The sequence below is a fragment of the Garra rufa genome, chromosome 6, assembly GCF_049309525.1.
Source record: "Garra rufa chromosome 6, GarRuf1.0, whole genome shotgun sequence".
Lineage (NCBI taxonomy): Eukaryota > Metazoa > Chordata > Actinopteri > Cypriniformes > Cyprinidae > Garra > Garra rufa.
The window spans coordinates 33,942,119-33,959,941 of NC_133366.1; the positions used below are offsets into that span (position 1 = coordinate 33,942,119).

General features: G+C 36.5%; 1 protein-coding gene across 1 annotated transcript in view; it reads left to right on the plus strand.

The window, feature by feature from the left end:
* Nucleotides 1-17,823, plus strand: part of lrba (LPS-responsive vesicle trafficking, beach and anchor containing) — a 352,295-nt gene that overhangs the window by 204,476 nt on the left and 129,996 nt on the right. The gene's annotated exons all lie outside the window — the stretch shown is intronic.

A 17,823-nucleotide genomic window follows, 5' to 3' on the forward strand; every position in this document is an offset into this window, starting at 1 on the left:
TGTAGAATTAAACTGTTTGTACATCAGATCAGAGTGATCTTGAGTGCTGTTAGTTTCATTTTTAGCTGCAAGGGCTTCAGTTTTATCTTACCATCATATTCTCATTAGCTGCTTTCTCATTCAAGAGTAAGAAGAGAACCAGTTTCTCAAAGAGCTTCAGATAAAGATGCTGACTATGTACAGTTGAAGTCAAAAGTTTACATACACCTTGGAGAGGTTACCAAAATAAGAGGGATCATACAAAATGCATGTTGTTGTTTTTTATTTAGTACTGACCTGAATAAGATATTCCACAGAAAAGACATTTGAATATAGTCCAGAAAAAAATAATAATAGTTGAATTTATAAAAATGACCCAGGTTAGTGATAGTTGTTCATTAGTCTTAATTTATCCTGAACAGTTAAACTGTCCGCTGTTCTTTAGAAAAATCCTTCAGGTCCTACAAGTTCTTTTTTTTTTTTTTTTAAAGCATTTTTTTGTGTATTTGAACCCTTTCCAACAATGACTGTATGATTTTGAGATCCATCTTTTTACACTAAGGACAACTGTGGGACACATATGCAACTACAGTAATAAAGAAGATTCAAACACTCATTGATGCTTCAGAGGGAAACACGATGCATTAAGAGCCATTGAATTTGAAGATCAGGGTAAATTTTAGTTATTTTGTCTTCTGGGAAACATGTAAATATTTTCTGTAGCTTCTGAAGAGCAGTATATGAAAAACAATTGCTATTTAGGCAAAATTAAAAAGAAAAGTACACATCTTCATTCTGTTCAAAAGTTTACACCTCTGTTTTTGAATGGAGTCATTTTTTTTTACAAATTCAACTATTATTTTCTCTTCTGGACTACATGTATATGTCTTTTTTGTGAACTATTTTATTCAGGTCAGTACTAAATACAAAAAATACCATGCATTTTGTATCGTCCTTCTGGGCAAAATGCTTCTGGAAAATCAGCTCTGAATTGAGTCACCTGGGTTAAGAAAATATTACTGCATATATTAAGTTTTAGAGATTACCTTTATGGTGCTTTTGCATCCTTTTTGAAGCTGAAAAGCTTCAGTCCCCATTTATTGTTACTGCAATGAAAATATTGTTCAGTGAATCGTTTTTGGGTGCGTGATTCCTTGCAATGCAGAAAATGAGTTATACAAGCAGAATGTAGAATATCATGAGAAAAGTTGACAATGACAATCGTCTCCACATTAAATCATCTACTGAGGTTCCTCATGAGTTCCTTAACTATAAATGATTTTATCAACTTGGCCTGCATGGTCCTGGCAAAGATAAGGCAAAATACTTAGCAGATTACAGTATGTCATAACATATACATGTCCTGCTTTTATTTACATTTCTTCATAAGCTGTTTAACAAGTACCATTAATGGCTCGGTTTGGCTATAAACACTTGAGAAACCATGTACAAACATCCCACAGGACTGTGGGCCAGATAGAGAGAGAGCAGCTGTTCCACTCTCTTTTCTCCCTACTTATCCTCCCTTCTTCATCTATGATGAAAACAAATGAGATTTTCTTCCAAAACCTTTCAAACAAACCGGTGCGATACACCTAGACGTACAACCTCTTACTTGAGACGTTAGCTGTAAACATGGATTAGCTATGTAGAATATCTATCATCTGTGGCCGACTCGCCACGCATTCATGTTTTTCACATGCAGAGCTTTTCTAAGCCGACGTATCAGCCCCATTTCCGTGCCTTAAGCTTGACAGCTTGCGATGTCTTCCCAGTCTATCTGTAAATCTCCAGAGAGCGTGTAAAGGTTTGACAGCTGCAGATTCCTTGGGATATAGCACATAAATGATGCGAAAATGGCTTCTCGCAGCTCTCCTCTTTTGCGTTATGGAAATGGATTAAAATATGTCCTAATGAAAACATTTAGCTCTGACTGTATATACACAACAGTGGCCCAGACTGTAAGAAATAGTAACAAAGTGTCAAAGAAGGACATATTAACAGCTCCCGTAGCGCTGATGTTGTCCATATGTTAGCATGACAGACTCCACATACTCCAGAACTCCCAGAGTTCAGCAGTCACATCAAGTGTTCCACTGAAAATGCAGAAGTACTGCTGAAAAGACATTTTACCACTAATGATTTTGATTCAAAGGCCAGCTTAGACCACTAATTTTGTTGTTTGTCTAGGCTATTTTACACTGCTGGCTGGTGCCAGTCATTACTGTTCACCAGTGAATCATAGCTGGTGACACTGGTTAACCCGTATGACTTTTTAAAATGAAAATTCTGTCATTAATTACTTACCCTCATGTCGCTCCAAAATTGTGACACCTTCATTCATCTTCAGAAGTCAAATCAAGATGTTTTTAATGAAATCCGAGAGCTTTCTGACCCTGTATAGACAGCAATGCAGCTACCATGTTCAAGGCCCTGAAAGGTTATAAGGACATTGTTAAAATAGTCCATGTGATATCTGTGGTTCAACCTTAATTTAATGAAGCTGTAATACTTTTTGTGCGCAAAGAGAAAAAAAAAAATAATGACACTATTCAACACTTTCTTCTCTTCCATGTCAGTCTTCAACGCAAGTTCACAAAAGTACCATGCATGCATATAATGCTGCTGACACAGGAGCCGGCACAAGCATGCATTGTGGTACTCTCATGGACGTGAAGATTTCATAAATTTTATCAAAGCCCTTACTACCTTTCTGGCCTTTGAACGTGGTAGTTGTGCTGCTGTCTATGGAGGGTCAGAAAGGATTGGATTTCATAAACAATATCTTAATTTGTGTTCAGAAGAAGGTCTTAAGCGTTTGGAACGTCATGAGGGTAATTAAAGAAGTTGTTCACTTCCAGCACAAACATTTACAGATTATTTACTCAACCCCTTGTCATCCAATATGTGCATGTCTTTCTTTCTTCGGTCGTAAAGAAATTATGTTTTTTTGAGGAAAACATATCAGGATTCCTCTCCATATAGTGGACTTCTATGGTGCCCCCGAGTTTGAACCTCCAAAATGCAGTTTAAATGCAGCTTCAAAGGCTCTAAACAATCCCAGTTGAGGAAGAAGGGTCTTATCTAGTGAAATGATCAGTTATTTTCTTTAAAAAAAATACAATTTATATACTTTTTAACCTCAAATGCTTGTCTTGTCTAGCTCTAAGTGAACTCTGTGTATTCTGGTTCATGAAAGTTAAGGTAGGTTGAAAAAAAGATTTTCTTTTCTAACTTCAAAATGGTCCTACATCGTTGTTTTACCTTTTTTTGTAAAGGGTGTTTGATCTTCTTTGCATGCTTACTTTGTAAACACTAGGTTGGTACTTCTGCAACGATGTAGGATGATTTTGAAGTTGGAGGAGAAAATGAGCTGGGCGTTTTTCGACATACCCTGACTCTCTTGAACCAGAACACAGAGTTCAGCAAAGCTAGACAAGACCAGCATTTGGGGTTAAAAAGTATATAAATTGTTATTTTTTTTAGAAAATAACAGATGGTTTTACTAAATAAGACCCTTCTTCTTCGGCTGGGATTGTTTAGAGCCCTTTGAAGCTGCATGTAAACTGCATTTTGGAAGTTCAAATTCGGGGGCACCATAGAAGTCCACTATATGGGGAGAAATCCTGAAATGTTTTCCTCAAAAAACATAATTTCTTTACGACTAAAGAAAGAAAGACATGAACATCTTGGATGACAAGGGGTGAGTAAATTATCTGTAATTTTTTGTTCTGGAAGTGAACTTCACCTTTAATGACATTTGTGTTCTCCCATTCATATATGTTTGAGTACATTTCTTTCATTCATGTATGTATAAGTGAACCATTCCTGCCTTGTTTAGTCTATTAACTAAATGCTAATAGAAAGGTCTAGGGATGATGGCTGTTGTCTAAAAGCTGTGCTACTAAGTATCTAGTGTACACATATTGGAATTTTAGGATTACTGTGTGCAACAGTTTCATATTTAGTCATTGTTGATGTCCTTGCAAACCAAATAAATACATATCTGAACAACAACAACAAGCAAAATATTCAGAAAAAAATGGCTGTGCCAATATTAGAGAGACTGCATGCTTCTGTGTATTCCCTCTATTTTTTGGCCGTTGAGACAGAGTGATGCTCGACACTCAGGGGCTCTTATCTGTCCCTTAGCCTTTCCCATCATCCTCCTCTCAAAGGAGGCCTTATAATGGAATGCCCCTACATAAAGTGCCATACGGGCCTCTGCTGCAGCAAGAGCCATTACACACAAGACCACGCACACTTTTCCTCTGTAGCAACTCAGATTTATGAGTTTCATATGCCCTTAAGAAAGTATACTGCCGTGACAGAGCAAGGTCACGATAGGAGGCCCTGATCAATATTTGAATGAAAAGCCATTTGGGAAGTTTTTAAGGCCTATTCTCCCCCCTCTCTTTCTTTCTGTCTCGCTCCCTCCCAGGGAACAACATCAGGAAAGTATCGATTGCTGAGGTCCAGTAGTTAGTCAGAGGCTATCTCCTTTGACTAACCCCTTAGCACTCTGTCACCCCCTCACTACTGTGATAGATTGTTTCTCTCTGGGCCACAGTAATTACACGCAGCTCCGGTCGGGTCATTTATTTCAACACTTTCACCATTTACCAAAAAATCTCCTTTATCTTTGTGACCCAGCAGTTTGCTTTTGCAGCGAAAGCAGAAAGAGGGGCACATAAAATTCTCACTCCCGCCCTGGAGCACGATGAGGCATTCGTTACCCGTCTCACCCATATTTCTCTCTCACTTCTTTCTTTCGTTCTTTTCTACAGCTTTCACCCTCTGGTCTCCTCTTTTTTCCTCTGTCCTTCTCTGACATTCTTTCTCTCTCTTTTTTTCTTCTTTTTTTGTCGCTGTACAGTCTTCTGTCTTCTCCAAGCTTTTAAAAAATCTGTAATAAATTACATTTTAAAATATATAAAAAAGTTATTTTTAATTTGAAATGATATTTGACAGTATTTATTTTTAATCGATTTTTGACCAAATAGGTAAAGGTTGTGGGGTTGTCTGAAATGGTGGTTTAAGGGGACATCGGATGCCCATTTTTCACAAGTTGGTATGATTCTTTATGGTCTCCAAGAAATCTCTGCAACATACTTTGGTTAAAATGTCTCAGTGGTCATGTAAATCAACACCCTTTTTACCTTGTCATAAACAGCTCTGTTTACAGCGACCGGTTTTGCTGCATGGCTCTTTAAATGATAATGAATTACTGCTAGGGTTGGGTACTGAACTTGGTACTTTTAAGGGTACTGACCGAATTGCGTCAGTACTAACGAGAACCAATTCACATTAAATCAATCGGTGCCAAATTTCCATACCTGAGAATGCATCTGGGCGTGTTTGTTACAGAGAGATAGAGAGAGAGTCACCCCTGCAACTCGTTCAAACAACACACAGGGCAAACTGAAATGTTCTAAAGTGTGGTTACATTTCTGTAGGACCATTCGTCCATTCGTAAAAATGGAATTTACTTTAAGGGGCAGAATTTTTGGGATGAATAAATCAAATATGGGATATAGACTAGTGCCTGTAAATATTAAAACGCAAAAAGATGGTTTAAATATGAATACCACATGTTTCCGCTTGCCTCTGTTTGTTTACTACACAATAACTAAAGCATGTGTGACGCTCACAGTGATTTTTGACCTCTGCGCCTCACTATATGACGACATGAACAAATTACCTTAAAGGGATAGTTCACCCAAAAATGACAATTTGATGTTTATCTGCTTACCCCCAGGGCATCCAAGATGTAGGTGATTTTGTTTCTTCAGGAGAACACAAACAAAGATTTTTTTAACTCAAACCATTGCAGTCTGTCAGTCATATAATGGCAGTCAATGGGACCCATGGCCTTAAGAGTCAAAAAAACATACACAGACAAAACCAAATTAAACCCTGCGGCTCGTGACGATACATTGAGGTCTTAACACACAAAACAATTGGTGTGTGCTAGAAACTGAAACTGAGAGTATTTATATATATTTTTTTTTACCTCTGATCCACTGCAATGTCCAACTGTCCTGAGCACGTTCACAACAGCCAGTGCGCGACGAAGAGCAAGCAGCCATAACTTCAGTCGTTCAGGCTCAAAATCTCGTAATCTTTTAGTTTGTAATCGGTTGCAACAATCAGGATAAGCACAAGTAATTACCATTTTAAGTATCGGTCGTACCAGCAATCTCTCTGTGTAAACAATGAGTGACGTATACATGTGACAAATCGCTTCAGCACATGCATTTACTATATTCAGGACAGTTGGACATTGCGGTGAATCAGAGGTAAAAAATGATACAAATACTGTTCAGTTTCTTGCACACATTGACTGTTTTGTGTGTTAAGACCTCAATGTATCGTCACAAGCCGCAGGGTTTAATTTGGTTTTGCCTGTGTATGTTTTTTTTTGACTCTCAAAAGACGTGGGTGCCATTGACTGCCATTATATGACTGACAGACTGCAACAGTTTGAGTTAAAAATCTATGTTTATGTTCTACTGAAGAAACAAAGTCACCTACACCTTGGATGCCCTGGGGGTAAGCAGATAAACATCAGATTTTCATTTTTGGGTGAACTATCCCTTTAATCTTCAGAGCTGCTGTGAGAATTTTACCGTTTCATTTGAGGAAACTAGCATCATACTGTATAGACAACTTAATGGCAACCTGTCAAAATAAAAGTACAGTTTAACGTGTAACAGAAATGTATTTCTCTTGTATTACTTTTGTACAGTATAGGCCTAATGTACGTCTTTATATATTCCATTTTTGGTCAAATTTAAATATAACAATTAAATGATAAAAATAAATATTACAACCAGATTAACCACTTTATTATTATTTTAATTTATTATTATTTATTAGTACATCTTTTTTTAAATGGAATATTCACACGATTTTTCTTCCATGTATTTATTTTAACAGTAAACCTCTCTCATTTCTTAATATAACAATTAAAAACCAACAGGACATTTTCTCAATATGCAAAGTGTGGGACAACAGCACCTTAACCACTTATTTTTTATTTGGGGTAACACAGATGTCACAAGGGCATACTAGCCAAGATTTGTTTATTTAATTATTAATTTAGTGACCTATATAAATGTATAATTTCTCAGTGTTTTTTTGTTATATAAAATGCCACTACAATTGTAGAATGAACCATAAGTATTACAGAATTTGTAATAGATGTTTACCTTCATAGTTTAGCCCAGTGAATGGATTAAAATTTGATAAACGGTTCATTATCATTTCTATTTTAATCTGGAAAAAGTACTGTAGAAAAAACCTTGGGCTGTGATGAATGTATGTAATGCGAATTAAAAGATCAGATAGTAAGCAATGCATGAATAAATACAACCCAGTAAAATGTGGAGAAAAGCCATTTGTTCTCCTTTAACATGTAGCACAGATGCTCTGTCACTGATGTCATTATCATGTGCTGCTCTTGACCTTATGTCTACCTTTAGAAGAGACATTAGCATACCCTGCACAGAGTCAACATCACTGCCACCGAGCACCACAGATGATTTCCCCTGCTCTGCATAGACATTGCCACCTTAATCAGACATTCCCTCTGATTTCCTCTCTCTCCGTTTAATTTGAGACTCCAGACGGCCACGCGTCTCGAGACTGCCAGTAGTTTGACGGAGAGACCCGAGCTTGCCCTTCTTCTGCATGACAAATATTCAATTCATCCATTCAGTTTCCATAAACACATGGCTTATGCAAATCGCATGAAATAATCTCAGCGATACAGAGCAGTTTGAGCAGTGGCAATCGCAGGCATTAATGAAAAAGGCACAAAGAGAGATGTGTTCACACCGACTGTAACTGCATTAATCCACAGGAAAAGGTTATAAATGACTGCGAGTTGTCTCTAAAATGCCCTGTGCAGGAGTGATGTATGAAACTTGGGCCCGTTTGTTATGCTAAAGGTCACATTATTGTCATTTACATAATCTCCATGCCAGAAATGAACTCCATGTAATATCAGCCCAGAATACACACGCCTGCACATATGTATGGCTTTCGAACGGATAGCCGGTTAAGAAACCGTCATCACTCTTGCAGGATCGTTTTGCCCTTTTTGTAAATGATGTCGCATCCTGCGGCAGCTTTCAATATTTTTTTAATGGGTTTAAACTCATAAACAGGTCACACAGGTACCAGTAGACTAGGGTTTGATGTGTTTTTCTACATCCTGAAAGATGGCAATCATTTGTCATTGTCAAAAAAAAAAAAAAAGAAAAAATATATCATCATAGGAGTGTAGTCAAACTTTCAGACACGCTGACAAAATCAGCATTTTGAAATGGATTGTCTGAATGCTTTCCAGTAAAGATAAGCAGGGTGGACCTGATAGAGAATTGACATTATGAAGAACGTCTGAATGCGTGGAAGGTGATTTTGTATCTAATTTCATTATTCACTGTCAGGCATTTAATCAGGGTCATTTTTGTCAGCCATTTTCATTTCAAAGTATGCATTTTTTTTCCCTTTTTCTCTGTTTGTGTTCTTTTTCTATTCTACTTTGCTGTTACATTCAAGAAGCTTGTAGATAATTATATAAAATATATATGTAAAATATATTTTGCATGCTTAGTCAAAACCGGATTGGATGTGACATACAATAAAAAAAAAGCTGGTTTACAATAATATTTCCGTTAATTTCTGTTTAATTCAAAACCTTTTTTTTAAAAAACATTAAACATTGTGTATATACAGTTGAAGTCAAAAGTTTACATACACCTTGCAGAATCTGCAAAATGTTGTTTTACCAAAATAAGAGGGATCATACAAAATGCATGTTATTTTTTTACATTTACATATAGTCCACAAGAGAAAATAATAGTTTAATTTATAAAAATGACACTGTTCAAAAGTTTTCATACACTTGATTCTTAATACTGTGTTGTTACTTGAATGGTCCACAGCTGTGTGTGTTTTTTTAGTGATAGTTGTTCATGAGTCCCTTGTTTGTCCTGAACAGTTAAATTTCCCGCTGTTCTTCAGAAAAAATATTTTATTATTTGGTTTTTCAGCATTTTTATTACAGATTACAGAAGGTTCAATCACTCACTGATGCTTCAGATGGAAAAACGATGCATTAAGAGCTAGGGGTGTAAACTTTTGAACAAAATGAGGATGTGTACATTTTGCTTATTTTGACTAAATATAATTTTTTTATTTAGTACTGCCCCTTAGAAGATGTTCCCCAGAGACAAAATAAGTTAAATTTACCCTGATCTTCAAATTCAAAAAGTTCTTAATGCATCGATTTTCCTTCTGAAGCATCAGTGTGCGCTTGAACCTTCTGTAGAAGGACCTTCTGTAGTGTAGAACTATTACACAACTGAGTCCCTCAGTTGTCCTCAGTGTGAAAAGATGGATCTCAAAATCATACAGACATTGTTGGAAAGGGTTCAAATACAAAATGCTACCAAAGAATACCAAAAGAATAGCAAAGAATTGTTGGGACCTCAATTTTTTCTGAAGAACAGCAGTCAGTTTAACTGTTCAAACAATGAACTCATGAACAACTAAACAATCAACAAACAAACAACAACAACAAAAACAGCTGTGAATCATTCAGGTAACAGCATAGTATTAAGAATCAAGTGTCTGTAAACTTTTGGGTCATTTTTATAAACTATTATTTTCTCTTGTGGACTATATGAAAACATCTTTTATGTGAAATATTTTATTCAAGTCAGTTCTAAATAAAAAAAAAATAACTTCCATTTTGTATGATCCCTCTTATTTTGGTAAAATAATTAGAATTTTGCAGATTCTGCAAGGTGTATGTAAACTTTTGACTTCAATATATAAATAAAATAAAACTAAAATAAATAAATAAAACAAATATTATTGGAGTACATTTTATAAGAACATTCTATTTCAGTCTTCTTAATTTTTTTAATTTACTGTGTTTCTTGTCATTTTTTTTTTTTTTTTTTTTTATATTTGTTACATTTACAAGTAAATCCTACACTAAATTGACCTGATAATGTTCTCAGCCATGAGTTGAAAAAAGTATTCTCAAGCCTCCAGGCCTGTTGTTCTTGAGTGGGCATATGTGGGTATACTTGTTCCTGTGTGTAATTTAGACCCTGTGTTTGCAGCGAAACCCTTGCAGGCTTTTATAACGCTGCTGGAGTGTGAGACTGATGCCTTTCTGAAGTGTGGCGGCACAAGCCAGCCTCTCCGTTTCAGCAACTCCCCAAAAACACCTCATTAATCCCACACGCACACACACACACGCTGAAATTCTCAACACATGGCCCAATTAAATGCTTTGTTTATTATGACACCTCCCTCGAGTCAAGTAGACTTGAAGTGTGGCTTGTTTTATGCAAACCTACAATTTAGGAGCGCAATTGAAGCTTTAAAGAGGAGATTATAAAACATGACCCTCTTCTCTGTTGATTCTCTCTGTCCTACTGTTTACTGCTCGCTCTCCGATCTATTTCCCTTATTCATTAACTCATTGGGTCGCCATCTGTATTAAACTGCATTACGATTAGCCCCCCGTTCATCATCTCTGTTGGTAAACCGGTTCAGATTTACAGCCAGCGACCCAGTGCTTACACTGGTACTGGCTGAGAAGAAAGACTTCAATTACACCTAACAAGCGCTTATAAAAGTCCCTGCTCGTGTTAAATTCTCGCCAAATGTGGTTTACATTAAGCACGTTTGGAGGAGGGTCTCAAGTGTTGCTCTCGGCATATGCAATAAGACAATTTCAACTCCCCACTGCCATTTATGGGTCTGTTTCCGTCATGGCTGCTTTACGAGCGTACTAATTACTAATTGCGCCAGGATACGTGCCCGGTCCTAGAGGCCTATTGTGTTTTGTAATTGTCGTTGTCTTGAGAAGGCGCTGGCGTAATTCCTGTTAGAAACCCCCTTTGGAAGGAGGGATGGATGGATGGATGGGGAGGGTGGATGAATAATTCATTAATGCTGTGAAAACACTTGCTGCGTGGAATGTGCAGCTGATTCTGCTGCTGGGATTGATGGCGGTTGGATTACACACACGCACACACTTCCTTTGCCTTCATTAGGGCTCTATTGTCACAGTGTCTGGGCGGCGGTGGAGGCTGTGAACGCGTTTCCAGCTGCTCGACTAATTGCAGTGGCCGGCGTGGTGTTGTATTGCAGACAGATTGATTCTCTCTGTATCTCTGCTCTCTCAGAGACTGACAGGAGAGGAGCTTCTTGGATCTGCTCTGTGCCTTCGGTGATCATTTTAATTAATGAACGCTGGAAGCCAGAATGATGGAGTGGCTATTTACGTGGAGGAAGCTATCACATGCAAACACCTCGTTGCTGCTTAGATAGAGGGAAATCTGTTCACAGACAGACGGGACAATATGGAATGAACCCAACTCTGTCTTTCTCTCTTGTTGAATGGATATGTGTCTGCTGGGTTCCTCAGGCTTGAATTTTGCAATGGGATTGTGAATATTGTGCATATTTGTAATAATTCCTGAACACAGTTACTCACTAAAACAACAACAACAACAAAAAATGTAGGCAATAACAACTCATTTTTTTTTTTAAAAGCAATTGAATATCGACATGAAAAAACTAAATAGACAGTTTGTCTGAATGATAGAAAAAGCTGATCATCAGTAAACCCAAACAGTAAATCATAGTTGTACTTATAAAATAATGTTGAAGACTGTTATGGTTTGCTGTCCTATCTTTCTTGGTGTTCCACTTGGGCTACAATTAAGAGTTTTACAGTTTTATAATTTTACAATTACCGTCACATGATTGCCTTTCCTTTCATATGTATCTCTCTTACATGTTTGCATTCTCATGTAGCACTGACAAGTCCTCTGAATCATTATTCACCCATCAGCCAACATAATTTTAATTAAATTTAATTCGATTTGATTGATTGATTGATTGATTGATTGATTGATTGATTGATTTTATTAAAGGGGTCATTGGATGCTTATTTTCCACAAGTTGATATGATTCTTTAGTGTCTTAATGAAAAGTCTATAACATACTTTGGTTAACATTTCTCAATGGTAGTGTAAAACAAAACCCTTTACCTTGTCAAAATCAGGTCTTTTCACAGCTTCTCATTTTGTTGCATGTCCCTTTAAATGCTAATGAGCTCTTCTCACCCCGTCCCTCTCTGCTCACCCCGCCCCCTCTTCTGTGGGGTGACAAGCCGGCCTGTTTACTTAAGCCGCATTTAGCCGCAAAACTTGTCAACTAGCACATTATTAGGAAAGGCGATTTGCAAAGATTCTCAAAAAACCCTTATACTCACTTCTCTAGGTGAAACTGGATCACGAATAATTTATGTGAACATAGACGTACTTAGGTAGATCAAAAGGTACATTCTCCTAAACAACGAAAGTAACATTAATCCACTGCATCTTCAGCGGCTCATTTGTCGGGAGTAATGCTGCCTTCATGTGCTATCGTAATTTTGGTAAATACCAAAATCCGACATCGAAATTGCACATGAACACCCACTCACGTTGTAATTTCCACTGGAAAGCTCGAAATGTTTTATGATACCCGAGCTGCCGAGATAGGATAAACTTTGACCTTTCAACATGGCGGACAGCAACGAAACTATACTGAATGGTAAGCATTGCATGATGTTAAAAAGTTCTCTGCTGTTTAGTTGGTTAGTTAGTTGGTTAGTTTGTAGCCCCCATAATGCTGGGGCATAAAGAATTTTAATAACGTTGCTATTTAAACGTTTTATAACCGTTTTACCCAAGTAGCATGTGAGGACAAATTCAGAGTCCGCCATGTTTCTCTTCACTACGACAACAAAAGCACCTGAACACGACACACTTGTAATTTCAACTTCACAAGTGGAAAGCATCATCTTTCCCATATCACATGAAGGCAGCATAAATGATGACTGCTATGATCATTATTACATCCAGCAACAAAACACCTCAATCGTTTAGGAGACATTCTTGTCTACGTCCCTTCTCCAGCGTCGAAACAATGGCAGTCGTACTGTTCACAGTTCACTCAGGGTGGGTCTAAGGCAAGACAGCTGTGTCAATCAACTATTGTGGGAGTGACCTTGGACTGTGTGACGTCACACAGGTGAGAAGCTGAGAATGGCTTGATTTGAAAAAGAGATAATATTTATAGGGATTTAAAAAAAATCCACTGTGTGGATTTTTATCATTATGGGGTGGTTGTGTACACACACTGCCAACACACATTTATGTTCAACAAACAAACAAAATGTAAAAGGGAGTTTTGTATCTGATGACCCCATTAAATTACATTAATAGCTAAATCTGGAGCCTTACTAGAGCCCTCGTAATCAGAGACAAGGGCAGTTTTTTTCTTCTTTTTGAATAGTTTTATATTGTACCACGTTTTTATTTGACAATGTAATTCGCAGTGCTTCATAGGATTGTAGTTTATTTATTCATAAAAGACCTTTGCCTTGTTTTCATACACCTTTGTGCTTTGAAACAAAGTTTGTGGTAATGTAATTCATCCTAAAGCTGGTTGGTTTGGCTTAGAACATATTATTGAAGATTTTAGTTTTAAATTCCTAAGAAGAAATTAAATAAGAATAAATGGGTGGTCAAGGCTGCACTATATACTACTATCCATATGCAGTCCTACTGATAAAATATTTATATGCATATTTACACTTTATAACATATTGAATTATATACCTTTAAAGTGATAGTTCACCCCAAAATGTAATAATTCTGTCATTAATCACTCACCCTCATGTCGTTCCAAACCCGTAAGACCTTCATTCATCTTAGAAACACAAATTAAGATATTTTTGATTAAATCAGAGAGCTTTCTGACCCTGCATAGATAGAAACGGTACTACCACATAGCGTTCAAGGCTCAGAAAGGTAGTAAGGACTTCAATAAAATAGTCCATGTGACATCATTGGTTTGTCCGTAATTTTATGAAGCTACGAGAATACTGCTACAAAGAAAATAAAAACGACTTTATTCGACAATTTCTTCTCTTCCATGTCAGTCTTTGACACGCGTTCAGGACAGTAACACTCATGCGTGTGGTGCTGCTGACACAGAAGCCAACGTTCTGACTCAGAACCTGGATGTTTGCAAGCAGAGGAATACACATGCTGTTCAAAAATTTTGTCGAAGACTGACACCGAAGAGAAGAAATTGTTGAACAAAGTCGTTATTTTAGTTTCTCGTATTCTCGCAGCTTCATAAAAGAAAGGTTGAAGCATTTATGTCACATGGGCTATTTTATCAATATCCTTACTACCTTTCTGGCCCTTGAATGTGGCAGTTGCATTGCTGTCTATGCAGGGTCAGAAAGCTCTTGGATTTCATCAAAAATATCTTGTATTCCGAAGATGAACAAAGGTCTTACAGGTTTGGAACAACATGAGGGTGAGTAAATAATGACAGAATTTTCGAGTGAACTCTCCCTTTAATTATATACCTTATTATTGATCACCAAGTTAAAACTCAATTTTCAAAGGACAATAATAGAAATATAGAAAAGCACATGATTGCATTACACTTGAAAACGAGTAACTGCAAAGTAGGAACCCAGTATACATACTTGAGTTCCATCTGAATGCAATTCGAGGTAAGAATTGAAAAAAAAGCAACTTTGTGGGATACACTTTTTTTTAGGCCCTGTTTATTGTATTGTTGTTGTGTTTATACACTCTCATTCATTAGTGATTAGGCAGTCCCAAGAGGCTGGAGTCATGCATGTGTTTTATGCATGTACGTGCTTGGTTTCCGTTGAGTACTAAAATATCAGTTGTAACTCTAAGGGCTTCTTTTTTGGTTTTACTCATGTCTGTGTGTAAACATTTCCTTTGAAACATTTAACAGAAAGGCATTGCTGTCTGCCTGAGCCGTAAATGGTCTCCAAGGAGCTGTGCTTCTCCAGGAAAACTCACATCTCCCTTTAAATTACATCTCCTTTTCCTGTCTTAAATAAATCAGTTATTAATGTCTCTTATTAGTCGAGCCGGTGAGCTTTTCAAGCGAAGAGCAGAATTGTTTTTATTTTCGTGTTCTAAGCGCTCTCTTTAGTTTTACGAGATGGGATTTGTTTTGAGCCGTTTGCAGTAGAGCGAATCGATCACACTTCTAAGAAAAAAAACCTGAAGCGCTCAGATAGCCCCAAACCCTCTTGGCCCCATATGCCTGAGAAGCTATTTTAAGTGGCATTTTAAAATGTGTATTTTGCATGCCGTAACTATTTCCAGAAGTATTCCTGTCTGTTTTTATTTCTCCTAGAATCATTAATTCTGAGAAGACTTGCAGTACCACTCTTTGATTTATCTATTTTCTCAACTCCTTCTCTCAATGCTTGCCTTCTCTTTCCCCCACCTATGGTATTTTAGGTCATAATAGCGTGTTTGCTGGCGATTGTTAAAGTATGCGGGCGTAAAAAAGAAGGTGAGCACTAGGGAGGGCTCTTAAGTGGCCGTTATCCTGATTTATTTGGCCTGGGTGTGGAGGCCCTGTTGCACGATAAAACTTCTTCTCACTTCCACAGAACAGAATGGACTTAGAGAGTTATATTTCACAGGGCCTACAGTAAATCAGCCGGAGGACGGCTACAGAGCCACTGCTAAAGCCATTCGCTGTCGCCCCCCCCCCCCCCCCCACCACAAGCCCCCTTTCGCTCGCCGGATCACAGAGGATCCCCAAGCCCGCTCTGGGATCTCTCCTTCTGGATGGCATGTGATCACTAATCTTCATTTTTCGGATTTACAAAACCATTATTTTATCACATCCTTCCTTGAAGGATCATCGGTTTCTTTAGGTTCGAAATCGAGTTTTTCTTTTGTGTTCATGTGTGTAATTAATTGCTCATGCCATTGTGCATTACAGCAGAAAAATGAGTTTAATTTGATTCGACAAATTACACCCTTCCCTCCCCTCAGTCTGAAATTAGTTCATTCTATTTCAAATTAAGCAAGCTTTTGAAGATTACACTCATTTATGGTGCAGGAAATGTATTTCCCTTGTACCTCAGGGGGCTAAACATAATGAATATTTGAAGAGATTATTTTAATTAAACTCCTTCGAATCTAAATGGGGTAATATCTTATAACTGTTCGCCTGACTCTACCTTCATTAAAACTGAACATTCTCAGATACGCACACTGAGAGAAAACACAACCGCACAAGATGGAAAGAAAGAGAGAGAGATGGAGAGCGTGTTAGGACTTTAGTTTTCTTTACAGTGGTAAAAGGTGCAAATTGGAGGGAAAAATGGCTGAAGGCGAAGGACATTGAATCAAATGTGTTCCCTCTCTTCAGCAGACCTGCTGTAAGGTGTCCTGCTGGGCTTAGAAATGAGCCTGGAACCACAGCACTGGCTCATTCTGTATGTGTGTGTGTGTGTGTGTGTGTGTGTGTGTGTGTGTGTGTGTGTGTGTTGGATTGCTGTGTCAGCAGGCTGATTCTCAGTGATGTATTTAGCTCTCGTCTCACCGTCTTGAGGTGCTGCAAAAATCTGGGCCTCTTCTTCAGTGTTACTCCCAAGGACAAACATTTCTGGAGTTCCGTGCAAATGTGACTTCTAAAATTAGACACACATGTATCATTTTAACAGATTTATTCCACTGCTATAGGCTAGGAAGATAAATTGGTGATTATTTATTTTGTTTTTATATTAGCATGTGTATGTCAAGTCTTATCTGCTCACAAAGCATGCATTTATTTGATTATTAAATATGTTTATTATTTAAAATAACTTTCTATTTTAATATATTTTAAAATGTCATTTATTCATGTGATCAAAGCTAAATTTTCAGAATCATTACTCCAGTCTTCAGTGTCAAATGATTCTGCAGAAATCATTCTAATATGCTGATTTGCTGTACTTTTTTTCTTTGGTGAATAGAAATATATAAAGATCAGCATTTATCATAAATAAAAAGCTTTTGAAAAAGTATACACTATATTGTTCAAAAGCTTGGGGTCAGTATATATATAGATTTTTATTTTTTTTTGGAAATAAATTGTAGAAATGAATATTTTTATTTAGCAAGGATGCTTTAAATTGATCAAAAGTGATTATAAAGACATTTATAATGTTACAAAATATTTTTATTTCAGATAAATGCTGTTCTTTGGACTTTCTGCTCATCAAAGAAACCTGAAAAAAATCTACACTGCTGTTTTCAACATAATAATAATAATAATAATAATAATAATAATAATAATAATAATATTTTTTTTTCGAGCAGCAAATCAGAATATTAGAATGATTGCTGAAGGATCATGTGACTAGAGTAATAATGCTAAAAATTCAGCTTTGAAATCAGAAAAATAAACTACATTTTAAAATATATATTCAAATAGAAAACAGTTATTTTAAATAGTAAAAATATTTCAAAATTTTTACTTTTTTTGCTGTGCTTTAGATAACTACTTTTTTTAATTTGACTGGTAGTATATATATTTTTCCATAATTGTAAATTATATTATTAAATATAGAACTTATTTTAGAACTTATATTTAAAATGATTAGCTTGAATTTTTCTTAATCCAGCCTTTATTATATTGTGCAGTATTACATACTGTTCACCCAAAAATAGAGGACAAAACAGTTGATTTAATATTTTAAAATGTAGATATTTAATAAAATATTGGTCATTAATCTGATTCTTTTACAGTTCATTTAAAACATTAAATAAAAATAGTAATACAAAATAGGCCATTTAACATTTGAACATTTGTGATATTTGCCAACAAATATTTTCAAAGTCTAGGCATATTTTATTATTTACCATAATTATCATAATTATCGTGACTATCTGATATTAGCCATTCTCTAGTTAGTGCACTTTG